The sequence below is a fragment of the Haliaeetus albicilla genome, chromosome 15 (genome assembly GCF_947461875.1).
Source record: "Haliaeetus albicilla chromosome 15, bHalAlb1.1, whole genome shotgun sequence".
Classification (NCBI taxonomy): domain Eukaryota; kingdom Metazoa; phylum Chordata; class Aves; order Accipitriformes; family Accipitridae; genus Haliaeetus; species Haliaeetus albicilla.
The window spans coordinates 16,578,293-16,596,054 of record NC_091497.1 but is presented as its reverse complement, the minus strand read 5'-3'; positions in this window follow the sequence as shown (position 1 = coordinate 16,596,054).

Genomic DNA, 17,762 nt, shown 5'->3' with positions numbered 1-17,762 from the left:
AAATCTGTTGCTTTTTTCCCCCTATCATAAGCTTCCACAGTTTGCGCTGCTGATACATACATACATATATACACATATACATAAACACACACGTACATATATATATATATATATAATCATAGACTCATTTAGGTTGGAAAAGACCCTTAAGATCAAGCCCAAACATTAACGTAACACTGCCAAGTCCACTACTAAAGCGTGTCCCTAAGCACCACGTCCACACATCTTTTAAATACCTTCAGGGATGGTGACTCCACCACCTCCCTGGGCAGCCTGTTCCAGTGCTTGATAACCCTTTCGGTGAAGAATTCTTTCCTAATATCCAATCTAAACCTTCCCTGGTGCAACTTGAGGCCGTTTCCTCTTGTCCTATCACTTGTTACTTGGGAGAAGAGACCAACACTCACCTCACTACAACCTCCTGTCAGGTGGCTTTAGAGAGCGATAAGGTCTCCCCTCAGCCTCCTTTTCTCCAGGCTAAACAGCCCCAGTTCCCTCAGCCGCTCCTCATAAGACTTGTGCTCCAGGCCCCTCACCAACTTGGTTGCCCTTCTCTGAACACCCTCCAGCACCTCAGTGTCTTTCCTGTAGTGAGGGGCCCAAAACTGAACACAGGACTCAAGGTGCGGCCTCACCAGTGCCGAGTACAGGGGAACAACCACCTCCCTGCTGCTGCTGGCCACACTGTTTCTGATACAGGCCAGGATGCTGTTGGCCTTCTTGGCCACCTGGGCACACTGCTGGCTCATATTCAGCCGACTGTCAACCAGCACCCCCAGGTCCTTTTCCGCCGGGCAGCTTTCCAGCCACTCTTCTCCAAGCCTGTAGCACTGCATGGGGTTGTTGTGACCCAAGTGCAGGACCTGGCACTTGGCCTTGTTGAATCTCATACAATTGCCCTTGGGCAATCGATCCAGCCTGTCCAGATTCCTCTGTAGAGCCTTCCTACCCTCCAGCAGATCAACCCTCCCTCCCAACTTGGAGTCACCTGCAAACTTACTGAGGGTGCACTTGATCCCCTCATCCAGATCATCGATAAAGATATTAAACAGAACTGGCCCCACTACTGAGCCCCAGGGAACACCACTTGTGACTGGCTGCCAGCTGGATTTAACTCTTTTCACCACAACCCTCTGGGCTCGTCCATCCAGCCAGTTTTTTACCCAGCAAGGAGTACACTTGTCTAAGCCATGAGCCACCAGCTTCTCAAAGAGTATACCATGAGAGACTGTGTCAAAGGCCTTACTGAAGTCCAGGTAGACAACATCCACAGCCTTTCCCTCATCCACTAGGTGGGTCACCTGGTCATAGAAGGAGATCAGGTTAGTCAAGCAGGACCTGCCTTTCATGAACCCATGCTGGCTGGGCCTGATCCCCTGGTTGTCCTGTATGTGCCACGTGATGGCACCCAAGATGACCTAATCCATAACATTCCCTGGCACCGAGGTCAGACTGACAGGCCTGTAGTTCCCCGGATCTTCCTTCCAGCCTTCTTGTAGATGGGTGTCACATTTGCTAACCTCCAGTAAACCAAGACCTCCCTGGTTAACCAGGACTGCTGATAAATGATGGAAAGTGGCTTGGTAAGCACGTCCGCCAGCTCCCTCAGTACCCTCGGGTGGATCCCATCCAGCCCCATAGACTTGTGTGTGTCTAAGTGGTGTAGCAGGTCACTAACCATTTCCCCTTGGACTATGGGGGCTTCATTCTGCTCTTCATCTCTGTCTTATATATAGGCAACACATCTTTCATCTTTTTTGAACAGTGAGTTTGAGGATGTCCTGCTTTTGACTGGGATAGTGTTAATTTTCTTTCTAGTAGCTGGTATAGTGTTATGTTTTGGGTTCAGTATAAGAAGAATGTTGATAACACACTGATGTTTTCAGTTGTTGCTAAGTAGTGTTTAGACTAAGTCAAGGGTTTTTCAGCTTCTCATGCCCAGCCAGCGAGAAGGCTGGAGGGGCACAAGAATTTGGGAGGGGACACAGCCAGGGCAGCTGACCCCAACTGGCCAAAGGGGTATTCCATACCATGTGACATCATGCCCAGTATATAAACTGGGGGGAGTTGGCCTGGGGGCAGATCGCTGCTCGGGAACTAACTGGGCATCAGTGAGTGAGTGGTGAGCAATTGCATTGTGCATCATTTGTTTTGTAAATTCCAATTCCTTCATTATTAATATTGTCATTTTATTATTGTTATTATTATCATTATTAGTTTCTTCCTTTCCATTCTATTAAACTGTTCTTATCTCAACCCACGAGTTTTACTTTTTTTTCCCAATTCTCTCCCCCATCCCACTGCGGGGGTCAGGGGAAGTGAGTGGGTGGCTGTGTGGTGTTTACTTGCTGTCTGGGGTTAAACCATGACAGAGGATTACTTTAAAAAAAGGATGGTCAGATTTCTTCTTCTCTGGACTGACATGTCTATGAATGTCTTAGTAGACTTTTAGAGATATAAGGGATGTATCTCTCAAGTAAACAATTTTTTTTTCCAAACAAACAAATATCTTAAATGCACATGATATTAAATACTATTTGAAAAAACAGTAGATTTTAAAGTACTGTGTGATAGTTATCCAATTAATTCTAAACTACAATGTTTTTGAATACCATAACCAATTTTTTTTCATTCTTTATCTACCTGTAGATAAATGGAGACTTATGGGCCCACTCGTAGCATCATTTGAGTACTTTGCATGCACAAAAATCTTCAGTGCAATTTATCCTTTCAAAGTGCACAAATCTCTCACAGTCCATAACCCTTGCTCTTCTCTATAGGAATTTATGATGATGTCAGAAAAATTCCTAAGAAACTTTTTATGTACTGAGCAGACTACAGTATGAGGAACAAATACAGGTCTAACCAAAATTAAAAGGCAATCGGACTGAGTACATACTTCAACAGGGGCAAAATTATCTCTGAATTCAATAGTTATGTAGTCCTTCTTTCCATTTATAATTTTAATAAAGAAAGTGGCTTTTTTTTTTTTTTTTTTTAAACCTAATGTGTGGGTCTACTTCATGAGTGAAGAATAATGTTACTGTAAATTTAAGCAAAAAAAGAAAGTTTATTTTTTAGTGTTTGCTTTCCCGTAACTTACTCGATTCAGTACAAGTAATTTTATTGTTATGCTGAATTCAGTGGGATCAGTAACTCATATTTTCTTAACTTTTAGGCCTCTGTCATTGCTGAAATGGTTAAACATAAGACATCCCAAACATGTATGAGAATCAGTTTCTAATCTTGAGAAATTATTCAGAATATGTCCAGCAAGTATACATCAGCTTCCAAGCCCCTTCTCCTTATTGGACTGCCTGTTTCTCTGTGCAGCAGGTCATTAAATATTTGCTGTAAAGTATAAAGAATAAGAGTAGTTGTTACTGAACTCAGTGAGGCAACTCACACGTTGAAAGTGAGGCACATTCTTCTTTGAGATCTTGGTCCTGTGACCCTCACTTACCCAGGATGTACCATGGATGTGAAAGAGCAAAATCCTGGAGCTTTTCAAATCAGTGGATTTACTGTCATAGTGTGTGTGTAGTCAGGATTAAACAAAACATGTTCTGGCTCTTTTAAGGAGGGGCTGCAGGATTAAGAGATGAACTGAATTCTCATTCCTTAAATGTTTGCATGCTTTCAAACCATCATGAGAAGAAAGTAAAATGAAAAACCCCTGGTATCTTACTCACTTCCTAAAAGGTTTAGAGAAACTTTGAAGAAAAAAAGACTTACTTATTTTATTAGAGCTGGCAAAGTTGGAATCCAGCTATTCCCGGGTGCTGAGCAGATGCCCATAAAAAGAGGAGTTCTTCCTCTCTCCACATTGGTGTAATTTATTAGTGTACTGACAGATTGCTCAAGACTGAGATGGTTGCTTACCACAGTTATGACTTGGATTGATTTTAGCAATACATGTTTTGTACAATTAAGGCCATTGTGTGGCTTCAAGTCATAGCCTGTTTGTTTACATAAGAATAAGAACTGTATATATTCCATTCAGTAAACTTATTTGTGAAAGTCTTGGTGGTTTAGCCCTGTAATCCCAAAGGAGAAATAAGGATGTAAGAATTGTCTATATCCCTAGATCGCATTAGACAGTAGACCACATCATATAAATACCACAAATCTCAATTGAATCCATTTTTACTTATGTTTTGGTTACAGAATATTTTCAAATCTTTCAAGTACCTCTTATCCTAAATGAGTGCATATATAAGACTTATAAATTGTAGTGTTCTGTACATGAATGTCCTTTCCCCCGTATGAAACAGACAGGAATCTTTCTTCTTTTTCCTCTCCTTAAACAGTCTGTCTTTATTAGCCTCAGTATATGTATAATGGTGAAAAAAAGAGAAAAAGGAAAAGAATATGTCAAGAAAGAGGAGGAAAAATAATTCAAAAAAAGAACAAAAAAAAAGAAAAAAGAGAGAAAGAAAATACCTAAATTCAAGAAAGCAAATGTTGATATTAATGTGAGCTTGAAGCCAGTGCTATTATAAAGTTTTTAAACCAATTTCCATTACTTTTTGTACAATTTATGTCCAAAATGAAACTGTATGCACATGTTTTTCATTGTTTTGAATTTATTAACTAAAAGCTTGATAATATTTGCAACTACACTTCAACGGTTTTTTGTTGTTTTGATAAGAAGCTGTTTGAAGCCACTGATTACGATATCAGGATACTAAGTACCACAGAGAGTGAAAATACTAGCCATGAAACAGCTAAGAAAATACATAAGAATTGCTCATAGTATTTGTCCACATGGTAAACAGTGGTTTCAGCAAGTCAGAGTTTTATTTTATTAGTGTCTTTTGTAGAAATCAAGGCTGAAGACAGGTTTACGTGCATGAGAGAAACAATGAGCTGTTTTTGAAGATGGTAAGGACAGAATCTGCTGCCTGTGAAGGCCAACATCAAAGCAAGAAGTTGCTACTTCAAAAAAGGTAGAATAAATGGGTGATGATGTAAGTGGAAGTAGGAGCTGGCTTCCTGGCAGTGACTGAAGGTCTCTAGGCTGCTTAAATGATCTTGGCCATCAAGTAGTTTGAAATATATACTGTAATTATGCTCCATATATCATCACAAGACAAGTCCATTGAGAATTGTAAAGAGAATGAGCAACTTTTCCAACATCTTAGGTTACAGAGCACATTAACTGAAATTCTGCAGTTCCTGGACAAGTACTCTAACCATCAGGAAGCACTATGAAAGCCAGAGCTAATGTATCTACCCCTGTTGGAAAGACAGACAGGGAGAGAGACGAAACAAACACTGAGAACTTTCTTCAGAAGAGGAAACCTGGATCACGAGTGGTGAAGGCGCTAAGTGTTTCCTATTGGTTCCTTATAGTGATAAACAAGAGAGGTAGAAGTTTAACTGAAGTGCTCTTGGGAGGTCTTGAGATGTGCCCAACCTTCATTTACTAACATTAGTGTTTATTTAAAGACGGCTTCTTTCTTCCACTGAGTATGAAGTATAGAAGCAGTAATAATGATCTTATGAGTGTCAGGCTGTTACACTGGTTCTAGTGTAATGTCACTATTTCCCATGCATCCAGAATGTTCTGATTGCCTCCAAGAACTTTCAGGTGATGTTTAAAGAGAGCCCACTGCCTCAGTTTAAACCTGATATACAAATGCAAGCTATTTCAAAGCTAGTGGAAGGTAAACAAATAATTAAATTTTGCCTTTGCATTTTTTCATAGTCTTTCTAAATTAATTTATGTAGAGACATGTATCTTTCCTCATGTATACTCTCATTAATGTCATGTGCAAGAGTTAGCAAAACCCTGAGAAATAGCAGGGTTGATGGAAACAGAAAAACTAGAGGAGCTGTGAAATACATAGACAAAAAGAAAGGGATCAGGACCAAACCCCACACTTCACAGTTATGTATCTAAACTTAGTCCTGAATTCCCTCCTTGAATATTGTAATACATTGAGTTCTGAGAAGATCAGTGTTGGCTCACAAGTTTCTGGATGAATACAACAAGGAACATGTTGTCAGGACTTGGTATTCCTTAGAGGATTTCCTACTCAAGTGGGAAAAGCAATATGAAAAATTTTTTCTTGCATGTGATTATTGCTGGTTAGAAGCTTTCACAGTTTAGTAGCACAAGAACAAATTCTGGTGGGAAAAAAAAGAAAAAAAAAAACAGGAAAAAAAAAGAAAAAGATAATAAAGAGCTCAGTACCTGAGTGACAGTCTGGGTAGCAGAGTATGGTGGAGAAAAGGTATGTGCACAGCTAAGATAGCCGTACTAAGACCAGGTATCCCCAGAAGGAGCTTTCCACTCTGCTGTGGAAAGGAAATGGATGAAGGATTACTGGGATTAGTATTTAGTGGTGACAGAGGTGGGTCTGGTATCTGAGGTCCAAGCAGATTTTGAAAACAGACTTTTAATAATCTCCTTAAATAAGCTGTGTCCAGAAATGTAGCACATTTTTTTTTCTTTTACATGTTAAAATATGGTTCTATACACAAATCCAATGTTTGTGTAATTTTACTTTGCAGCCACAGAGACTAGTGTAACATTTTATATTATTAAAATGTTAATGACTGGAAAGTTGGTAAGGGATTTCTGTAACAACTCATTTCATAGTTCAACATATTCAGTGATTTTATGCAATTGGTACATATTTTTTTAAGAATGTGCTCTGAAAATAATTCCTAAAATGACTCACCCTCTCCAATCCATCTGCAAAAAACATCTTTAGCCAGCAGACTGGTTACAAATGTTTGCAATTTTCACAGCCTTTCTAATTGTGTAGAAATTCTTCGGAGGCACATGGCTATACTAGCACTATAGCAGACTCTGCAAGGTCTTTCTGCTGATGTTTTCATATTGTTCGTTTAGAATGAACATGCTTTTACAATGTAAATATCCTCCAGCTGTTTGTAGAGCCTTGAACTGGCACTGGCATGTCATTCTAACCTCAAATCAATGTAAAGTTGGGTTTTATTTCTCTTTAAATGTCTTTTTCCCCTCCCTTCCTCTCTCCCAATCCCTTTCCTCACCCCCACCCCTTTATTTCTTCATTCATTTTGGCTAAGTGTTTAAGTAAGTGGCAGAAATTTGCTAAACATCACATGATCTATTGCAAACAATATTCAGAGGACTTCTGAAGTATTTACATGCTGTCTTTTAGATACTCTTTAATGCTTTGAAAAAGTGTACTCATTTGGTTATATACTAAAGAACATACACCAAGATCAAATAGCTTCTTATTTCAAATAAATTGTTTATGGAACTCTAATGTTGTTAATGAAGAAATTCAGGAAAAGGTTCTTTTCTGTGATTTTTTTTTTTCCGCAGAGACTGTCTACAAGCCTATCTTTCTGCAGCATGCACATTGCTTCCCCACACCTTAGGCAAATATTTATATTCCACTCTAGTACATACTTGGCATTGTTCATGCTAACCTTTACTTTTTTCTTGTAAAATGTCAGCCCAACATATCTTAACAGTGGCTTATGCAATCTTGTAAATGCTTTGAATTAAGAATGTTAATTTACTCTTATTCTGTTCCCTAGAGAAAATATCTTCAGAACTTTTACTTTGCTTCTCCATTTGCCTGCCTTGGTGGCTTAGGTATAGAAGAAAGACCAAGTTGTCTTTGCTTTCTTGCTGCTGCTTGTTCGAATTTGAATTGCTTGGGTGTAAGAAGGGAGTTCATGCTGTTTCTCATAGTCATGTTCACAGTAGTCCTTCTTTAGATTTGAACATTTGCAGAAGAGGTCATGCTTTCTTTTTCTAACTGTGGCATTTAACATAAATCTAATCTGGGTTCAAACATTTAAGTTGGAAATTGAATACTAATGAGTATTACTTCAGTCCTCAGACAATATGAAAACAATCAAAATTTGTAAACAATGCTATAGAATATGGCATAAAAATAGGATGAATTGCCAAGACAAATGATTACACACCAGGTATTAGCTTTTTCTCTAATAGCTTAACAGGCATTGTAAATATAAGAAAAGAAAAGAATGTTGTATGTCTTGACTTGAATAAAATTAATGGCACAGTGTCACATGATGTTCTTGTAATTAGGTTAGAGAAACTTATTACCGTAAGGTGAAGCAAAACTGGCTGAAAGCCAAACTGGTTATCAAAGGCTCATTGTCAAACTGGAGGATGTATAGGTTTGAGTCTTCACAGTTCTCTCTTAGCTGTTTCTCAGTGGTAATGCAATAGAGGATACTTCAAAAAAATCAGAAGACGATAGAGGTTACAAGCATACCAGAGAGCCTAATTAGCATTCCAAAAGGGAGTTAAAAGTTGAGAAGATGTTTTCTTGAAGGATGTAGTTCATCAAGACAAGAGAAAGTTTCTATATTTAGAAACAGATATAAGACAAGTGGCCTTGAAAAGATCTGCAGGATGGAGTGGAACTCAATTTGAACATCAACAGAAAGTTGTGTAAAAGGGTCTTACAGAGAGGAAAGGAGAATATGTTTATGTATCTATAGCAGGTAAGAAAAAAAAAAAGTGGGTATTTAAGTTAGAGCAAGGAAGATCTGGGCTAGATATAACAAGAAAGAATTCAAACAGAAAGGCCAAGGAAATACTGGAATACATTGCCTGCAAAATTTCCACTACCTGGAAATTAGATTAAGATAGCTGAAACCACTCCCTGGCATGCCATTTCTTGGTGAGTCTGGTGATTCTGGGAAGTATGCTGTAAAAGGATGGCAGGTATCTATGTTGTATTCAGATTCCAAAAATCAGAAACCTTTATTTTCATTGTTAATACTTGGAAGAATGAAACAAAAGCATATGTTCAATTTTTGACAGACTCAGTTTCTCAGTTTTCATTATATAACTATTGCTGAGGCCCCACTACTCTTCCTGCCAATTTTGTGGAGCCCAATCTGACAGCTCATCTACAAGAGTTAGGGTTCAGTTCCAACCCCACGTTAACTTATTGCTTAGTCTCCTTTCTGAGACTGTAAACAAGGGCATCAATGGATACCAAATGTGACTGTGGTTTTGGTAAACTAGATATTGATTGAGACCAGGGCTTCATTTAATGTAGGCTGAGAAACAGTTAGAAGATGATAGTAACACATTTTAGTCACCACCACCATAGGCCAGATCCATAACTGGGAATATTCCAAATCCTGTTACAAAACTTTTGAAAGGCCTTGTTCCCTAAGTTATGGTTTGGGGTTTTTTTTTTTAATTGCACTCCGCAGAATTATTGTTGTGTTATATTATATTTCATAACTGTTAAGCTGCTGAAAAATAGAGGAATAGTATCCCAATTTAGAGGCTAGAGATTGCACACAGGTTGAAGGCTACACTTAGATGTAGGTATTTAAATTTAATGGGATACTAATATGTGGCATCTCCCTTGGAACAGCAATATTTTTTATTGTTGTTTTGTTTTGGTATTTTTTTTGTGGTAATTCTAGATAAAAGCTTTAAAATTATGTAGAGAAACTGCTAACAAATTCTGTGGCTGGAAGAATGTCAATTCCAAGTTTCTGGTTATAATTTAAAAATATATATCACAGAAATCAAATATGTTGTTCATAGCTGCCAATATTTTTTCTGCCTACAACTCCAATGACAACCCAGTACTTGAATGACACAAGAAGCTAGTCACATCATGCTTTAATATATTTTACAGTAGGAAAACGACCTAATTTTTTATAATATTTCCTTTTCAGTTGACAGTATATATTGGCATGCACACCGTAAGTGAAACAAGGAATTCTAGGAAAAAATATGAAATGAATCTTTTGAGCTTGACCTGTGAGGGCTTACAAATAGTACCACTTGGCAAGCATTCTCCTAAGAAGGGCTTTATTTCTGTCACAATTTATCATTTGCAGAACATGGAGTTTCATGCAGCAGTGGAGACTACTTCCTATTCAGAAGTACATTATTCCACCTCTGGTAATGATGAAATCAGGTATTCTACCTCCCTCTTTTCCAGGGGCAAAGGCTGTTAAATTTCTCATACCTTCTGATGTCAGAGGATACATATGATTGTACAGAATGATTTTTCTAGCAACCAGAAAAGGAACTGTTTCTCCCCTGGTAGCAGGAATGTCGTATGTTACCCCCCTTGTTATGTTTGTTTTTTTTTTTTTTTAAATCAATTAAACTGAGAAGATACAGTAAATCTAAGACATATATGTGGAGAATTCTTGTCTTATAACATAATGTACTAATATTCAAGAATAAGCTATTTTAAGAATGTAAGAAAAGTTGTAGTGGGTCAGGTCATATTTTTTATTCTGAGGCATTCTGTACCCAGTGGCAGGCCTTAAAGAGAGAAAAGATAAAATAACACAACCTTTGCTGTGTATCTTCTCCGCCTCCAGAATTCTGCAGGCCAGGAACTTGCTGAGCTGGAGCCTGGAGATGTTCTTGATAGCTGCCAGTGAACCCATACTCAAGGAATTTCTGTAATTACTTTATGGAGCTGCTTTTGCTTCTGGCTTTTGCAGCAACTTGTGGCAATGAGTTCCACCACTTAACTGTGTGTTAAATCAGATCTCACACAAAGTAGGAGATGTGTAGGTTGTCTCCAGGACTTAATCAGCTCTAAAGCTCACTTTTCATGAATTCTGTGAACTTTTGTGGTTAGTTTGATTAGCTATGAATGTACTATGGCTGAAAGCCAGAATCTGCAACATTTTTGGGCTTCCATTGTCCAACAAAACACAGTTACGTAGTCTAGATTTGGCCCCAAGCAGGTAGCTAGTTTTCCTCAATGGTAATATTTAGCAATAGGGAGCAAAAGGTCTTAGACAAAGAATAAGAAGATTATTTCAAAATACTTAAAAGTATGCATAAAAAGAGGCTGATATCAAATTATTGACAGATGTGACTTAGAGAACAGAAATTTTGCTCTTCATGAGAAAGGCAGCCTCATTTCACAGTTTTTCAGTGATAATACACAGTCATAAATGCAATGCAACCTCATGCTTAAATTTAAACATTATGGTTTTATTTGTAGGAATAGCACACATGCTCTATAGCCCATATTGCTTTTCTCTATATTTATTACAGGACATAAGAAACAGCGAAACAAAAGCATATTACTTTCCTGCAACATCAATCATAATTAAAACAAAGATTGATGAATAGGTTTAACAAACTGAAATGGTCTCAGTTATGTCTAGAACAGAAAATCGAATTAAAAGTCATAATTTTCACAACTGCAAAAAGTATTAGTTGATATTCTTTTTATTTTAAAAGGATCACTTATTCTCGCCTGTGTATAAGTACGTACTTCAAGAGTGCATAAGATTAGGGATAAGTGTTTAAGTTCTATTTAAGGTAAGAATCTATGATGTAAACATGTTAAGATAATATCTACTTCCTGTTAAAATGAGAAATGTAGAGAAGCACTACTGAAATCATACAAAGAAAATACATGGAGATTTTTGTGCATGCAGATTCTGTCCCAAAAGTATCACCTACAACTTTTTCAAATGTATATCTCAGTGTTTCCCTTAACTTGGGCCCCAATTCTTTTCCCATTCTGCATGTTTTCACAGATTTTAACTTCATTGATTTCAAAAGAGTCCTTCTCCTGTGCTCTGAGTTTGCACCAAAGCATGGTTATAAACTTTTGAAGACAGGGACGTTTGTTTCTTAGTCAAATACAGAGTACATAGAGTGAATCAGCTGCAGAATGAATCAGCTTAACTATGTAGCAAATTGGGTGTAAACAGATGTTTTACATCTTATTCTCAACAAATGATAAGTGCTTATAAATATGTTTTGTTAACTGTACTATTTTTAATATCCAAGACTTTTGTTAGTGATAATAATTTATTCCATAATGTAGTTCAATATATGTTCATCCAGACTTAACCGATATTCTTCTATTTTATTAAAACATAATAGCTAACGAATGTCTTGTTTGCCTGTCATGTATGAAGATTTTTCCCATCATTTGTATTTTGACATTTTGATGTTTGAGATAAAAATGCCAAACCCACACCTTTTATGGTAGCTTATTAGTTAAACATCACTTGTTGGAAACAACCTTAAATGTGCTGGATGCATAAGGAAGTAAATTTGTTAAAATATGATTCACATTTAAAGCTTATTGAAACATTACAAAAATTACATATAGATACATACACAGACATAAATGTAGTTAGCAAACTGAAGAGATTATCTCTGGTAACCATTCTCCTCAAGGTTTAGAACTATAAGACACATCCTCTTTCAGCTTGATTTTTTCATGTATTGTGACAGAGAAAACAGACTTTACTTTTTGAAATCCCAGTTGGTTACTTAGATTTAAAAGGCTTAGAGATTGAATTAAGTAACATAAACTGAATCAATGATTTATTTGTTGATGTTTGCTTGAAATTTGTTGATGTGCTTTTTATCAGTTTTGAGTCATTTTTGTCTTCAGCTGTTGTTTGTGGTTTCATGTAATAATAATAGCAGAAAAAGCCCAAAGTAGCAAAGAAATAGGAATTAGATTAATTCAGTGATCATTCATCCTAGAGGCTATCTTGTAACAATCAGTGTAACAAATGGCACATAAGATCTAGAAATCTCTCCATAAATGCCATGATACATTACAAAAATCCAGTGAAACCATTCCTTGTTATCTTACTTCAAAATTAAATTCAATAGGCTTCTTTTTAGGGGATGCTCCAACTTTTGCTAGAATTTATCTAACAACTTCTGATGAAAATATGAAGTTGAACAGAAATAATTTTATGACATATAAAGTCATAGCTACCAAATTTCATCATATGTAGTAGGCAGACTGAGAATCACTTAAGTGCACTTAAGTAACCCTGTTTCAAAGAGTAATAAGTTTAGGAAAGATGGAAAAATACTAATCTAAAAAAATAATACATCAGTTATGAATTTCATAGCATACATCAGTTACTGAGATATCAGTTACTGGCTGGCTTATTCCTCAAAGCATCCAAAAATGTTCCAAAAATCTAATGTTTTCCTTTTTTTTTTTTCTTTTTTTTCAACATAAAGTTTGTATTTTATAATTTAGATTGCTCTTGTACCTAAATTTTTCATTCTAAATAACTCTGCCATCTGCTATTCTTTTTATATTATTGTCCAATCAAGCTATGTCTAAATCATTAAGTAATGAGGATCAATAGGAGTAGAGTAAAACAGTTGGCATTGAGGCCTCATTGTCCATAGCACAACAAATTGGAGGGTAAGCTTCTTACTTCAGACTAGTTCTAGTTTCATCCTGTGGACTGAATCCTGCTAGTAGATAGAATACGTTAAGTGAACCTCTGAATCACAACTTCCAGTAATTTCATCCAAAAGGAACATAATTTATGTGCTGCAAGCCTGCTCTGTGATATGAATCAAAACAGGTGATGTCCTGGCATTGTTCTGATGGTCAGGAGATTTGTTTTGAAAACACATTCTGGGTTCTAACTAAAATGCTCTGTACAGCAACTCTCAGTAGTCAGTACTGAATAAAAATATTTGTCTCCAGTAATTTTGTGGAGAAACTTTGGCGTTTGTCTATGAATGTTTTTCTATGTTGAAAATGGACCATTATCTTCTGCCTCCTAATTCCTATCACATATTTTTTATTTATTTTTTTTTTACTGACAGTTGGTTAAGATATCAAAGACCTTTACCTCAGGGAGATTTCTCTGCAAACGTTTCACTGACTTTCTTCAGATGCTAATGCAGGAATTAATTGGATGTTTTTATGCTACACGGGTAAATACTTATAGTAGTGAAGCATTGCATATAATTTCCTGACATTTCTGTATGTGATTTAATCTGTAGGTGCAACCTTCTCTCACCTATTTCTTAGCTGTTTAATAAGAGAGCAAAGATAGGACAAGACAATCATAGTGGCAATGTGAGCAAAGGAGTAAAAAGATATTCAGTACCAAGAGGAACCCCAGGAGAAATTTAATGAGTAGATTGTATCGGCAAAACTTTCAAGCCAGATTTTGTGAAGCCCATATAACCGTGGCGGAGGCTGGAAAGGGGGCTCCAGAAGAACTGAAGGAGTGGCTGGTGAGAATCAAACATAATCTTTGATAATGCTCTGAAAGAAACAGTAGCCAGTTTCCAGAGTAATCCAGTTTTCTCTGTTAAAACCAGTGAAATTATTGTGATGAATCCAACACATGGATGGATTACCCTGCATGCCACAGGTTAACTTAGCATTACTTTTAAAAGATGAAAGCACACGATTTCCATGGCTTCCCTTCCTAAACATGGTTACTCAGCTTTATTTCCCTATTAATTCAAAGTGGATTACAAGAAAACAAACAAGAAAAATCTGCAATTACTAATTTTGTCTTCTTAAAATAAAACTAGTTGCTTCAATATAGTTTATTGGAAGCTGATTGATTATTCTTGAAAAAAAGGAAATCAATACTGAAGTTGAGAGAAATTAGTGGACTTTGTGGTGAAGCGAGTCCCATTTTTTGGATATATAAATATAGATGAACTTCTGTGTGTTCCAGACAAAGTTAGGAAAAAACGTTCCTTCTTCCAAGAAGGAGAAAAGATTAGATTAACATCTTGTAATGTAAATAACACAGAGATCATGATCAGGTAGTTTACTTCCCTTGCCAAATCAAGGTCTAAATGTCTCCTGGAAAAATATGAAATGTCTGCTTTCTTCCTATGCATTGAAAATTTTGGATGTAATTGCTCCTGGCCAGGCAAATAAGAAAACTATCAACATCAAATTGAACTAGACTCCTTATGCAGATTAAAAGCTTTTGATAATTTTTTTTCCTTTTTGTAAAATGTCCCTTTTAATCAGTCATAACCATATCCACACTTCTAGGTCATATCTAGGGAATCACTTTTGATGAATAAATGAAAAACAATCAATGAAATGAAAACAGATTTTTTTTTTTTCAGATTTTCTTATATCTGTGTTCTCTTAAAGAAGGTGCAAAGTAGCATTATAGCAATTTATGTAATTGGATTATTTATATCGTTTCTGGTTTCTTTTCCATCTAATAGTAGATCATTCTTCAGCTTTTCTCTCTCTGAGAAAGACTGATTAAATCTCTTTCCTTCAGAACAATTATATATTCGGTAAACCTGTAAAAACTTCACATCTTTTAAGATCACTGTTCCTCAGCCCAATCTGGCTCTAAATCCACCACTCTTTCTTTAAGGGAAGACAGGTGATGATACAGGCAGTGTGGCCCCATAGGCCTTGCTTCCATGGGGAAACAGTAAAAAAACATTATTTTTTTTTGCCATGAACTTTTGACCTGCACATGAGTGTAGGAAAATACTGCCCTCTGATTTCATTTTCTCAGCTTGCAACTTAGGTGTATTACCAACATAGGCACAAATAGGAATGGTCCAATACTCTGTTCAGGATATTTGTGCATTAGCAGCTTGATATATGGAAATCGTATTATGGGGAGGTGGACGGACTTCAGTTAAACTTTTGACTTATAGGTAAATTGTGATGGCAGAATTAGGTTTTCTACCCACATCAATGAGTATTTTATACTTCAGAAAATCTCTAGGCGGCTGTCCTGAATTTGCCTAGGTATTTTCTTGTTTTCCAACCATCCTGGAATTTTTCTGTGGAATCACTCAGATTCTTTCCCAGTGTATGAAATCCTACTCATTCCACTGAACTACTGCTTTATCATAGTATAGAAGGACAACTAGACTTGCCATGCCTTAATTTCTACCATCTTTAAGAGAAGTACATTCCAGTATCTGTCTACTTTTCTTGATGAACTTTCTTACTATCTCTAGATGGGACCAGGGGATGGTTCTGTAAAATCACAGCTTCCTTAACAGCAATATAGATCATACGGTGACTTCTTATGGGGGTTTCTTTCAGCAGTATGCAAAGCATACAAAGCTTTTAGGGGATGGGTTAGATTAGCAATGACTACTTTATTTATCTAGTGTATTTCTTAACAAAGATGGTGGTTTACTGTCACAAATAAGTAATCCACCAAATTACAGTATGTTATAAATCTTGCTTTCTCTGTAAAGTTCCTTTATAATTTCTGCCTCATTTTTAATCTAAATAAGCAGATGTTATTTTGAATTAAAGACTCGTGTTGTCAGAGTGACTATTCTTTATTTGTGAGTAGCATAACACTGGTGAAATTTTGATTACTCAGCAAGGCATTGGTAACACTGTCTTTATTTAACTCTTACAATTGGAACATGGCTTCACATGGCTATCTAACTCCTAAACCTGAAAGTACAACATGCCAAAGTTTTTGCGTATCTGACAGATATACCCTTCTAAGAGGCAGTAGATATGTGGTGATCCGTATTAAAAGTTTATTTTTTTATTTGCTTGCATTTTGGAAAATTAAGTTTAAATCATATTACTAATGTCTTTGCATAACTAATGTCTTTGAATATTAATACATTTTGGAAAGATTTAAAGTCATGTTACTGTGTACTCAACTCTTGTAAAACTTGTGTAGTAGAAAGTTATGGAATATAAAACAGCTTTTGTAGTTCATAGGAAACAGTCTGGAAGATTTGTAAACACTGAAACCTAAGTTAAAACCAAAGTGATTCTGTTTAGTACTGTAGGGCACTTATCAATTACATATGCAAACAGAAAATGTTTCTTACAGAACTCACTTCTAAATAAGCTTCTGTTTCTGGTTGAAAACTAAATCTTTGTAAGCTTCAGTATTGCAGAAATCAGAGAGAGTAAGCTGATATTTTCCTGCTTAAATCATTAGCGTTTTAAGTCTCTCTTACCTTTTGTCACCCCCACCAGTTTTCTTTATCAACCAGCCCTTCATGTGAGGGGTCAGTTTTTCAGGCTCTTATTGTGAGGTTCTATTTCCTACCTCCCTCATTGTGTTTATAGTGAATGCACTGTTTGTATATAGAGAGAGAACATCAGAAACTCCACAACTTACTGGAGTTTAGTCTATGAAGATGTGGTTGTAAACAAAAATGAGAGAAGAACAATTTTCTTTGAACAGGAATGCTGTGTGGTGGGTTGATGTGTTGTTTTTGTGGCTTTAAATACTCTTCTTGCAGTTTATTGCTGCTTTCTTAATCATTCAAACAAACCATAAATACTATCTCTATAAGATATGATGGCTCATAAATAGTCATATACATTTTTAGTTTCCATCGTAATTCTTTTTAATGGAAATATGCTTTTTTGTAATTAGCGCTTTTTGCAATTGTACTTACTTGACTCAGCACAGAAGACCAAAAATAATCTAAATGCTCTAAAATCTAATACAAATCTAATACAAAATAATCTAAAAGCTCCAAAAGGCTACTCTGTGCCCTGACTATTGCATGAATCTGCAACTGACAACACTGAAAAGAAGGTATATGGGCACATTTGGGGCACATCTGTAAGTGACATCTTACTTATTTCCAGACTGCTGCTGGCAGGGTACTGTGTTGCTGAAAAATGTAGCACAGTTTAGAAATATAGTGGTACAGAACTCAGTGCAGAAAATTATGATTCACTTCTTGTCTTTTATTTAGACGTTAAAGGCTTGAATTCAAAGTGCTTTTATTTTTTATAATCAGTATGTAAACTGTTAATTAATAATTAAGTAAGTGGTATTACTATTCAGCAAAATAAGAGCTTTTAAAAATACTTTATTCTCAGAGTATTTTGTGGATTCAGTTATGTTTCCATTTGTCTGTGGTGATTAGTGCTGAAGTATCACAATTTTCAAAATCTTTTTAGTATGATTTAGCTTTCCTCTGCAGCAGATTATTTCATAAAGTTTGGAACAAGAAGAGAGTCAGAATTTTCTGGTTTTGAGACCCTTCTCTTACT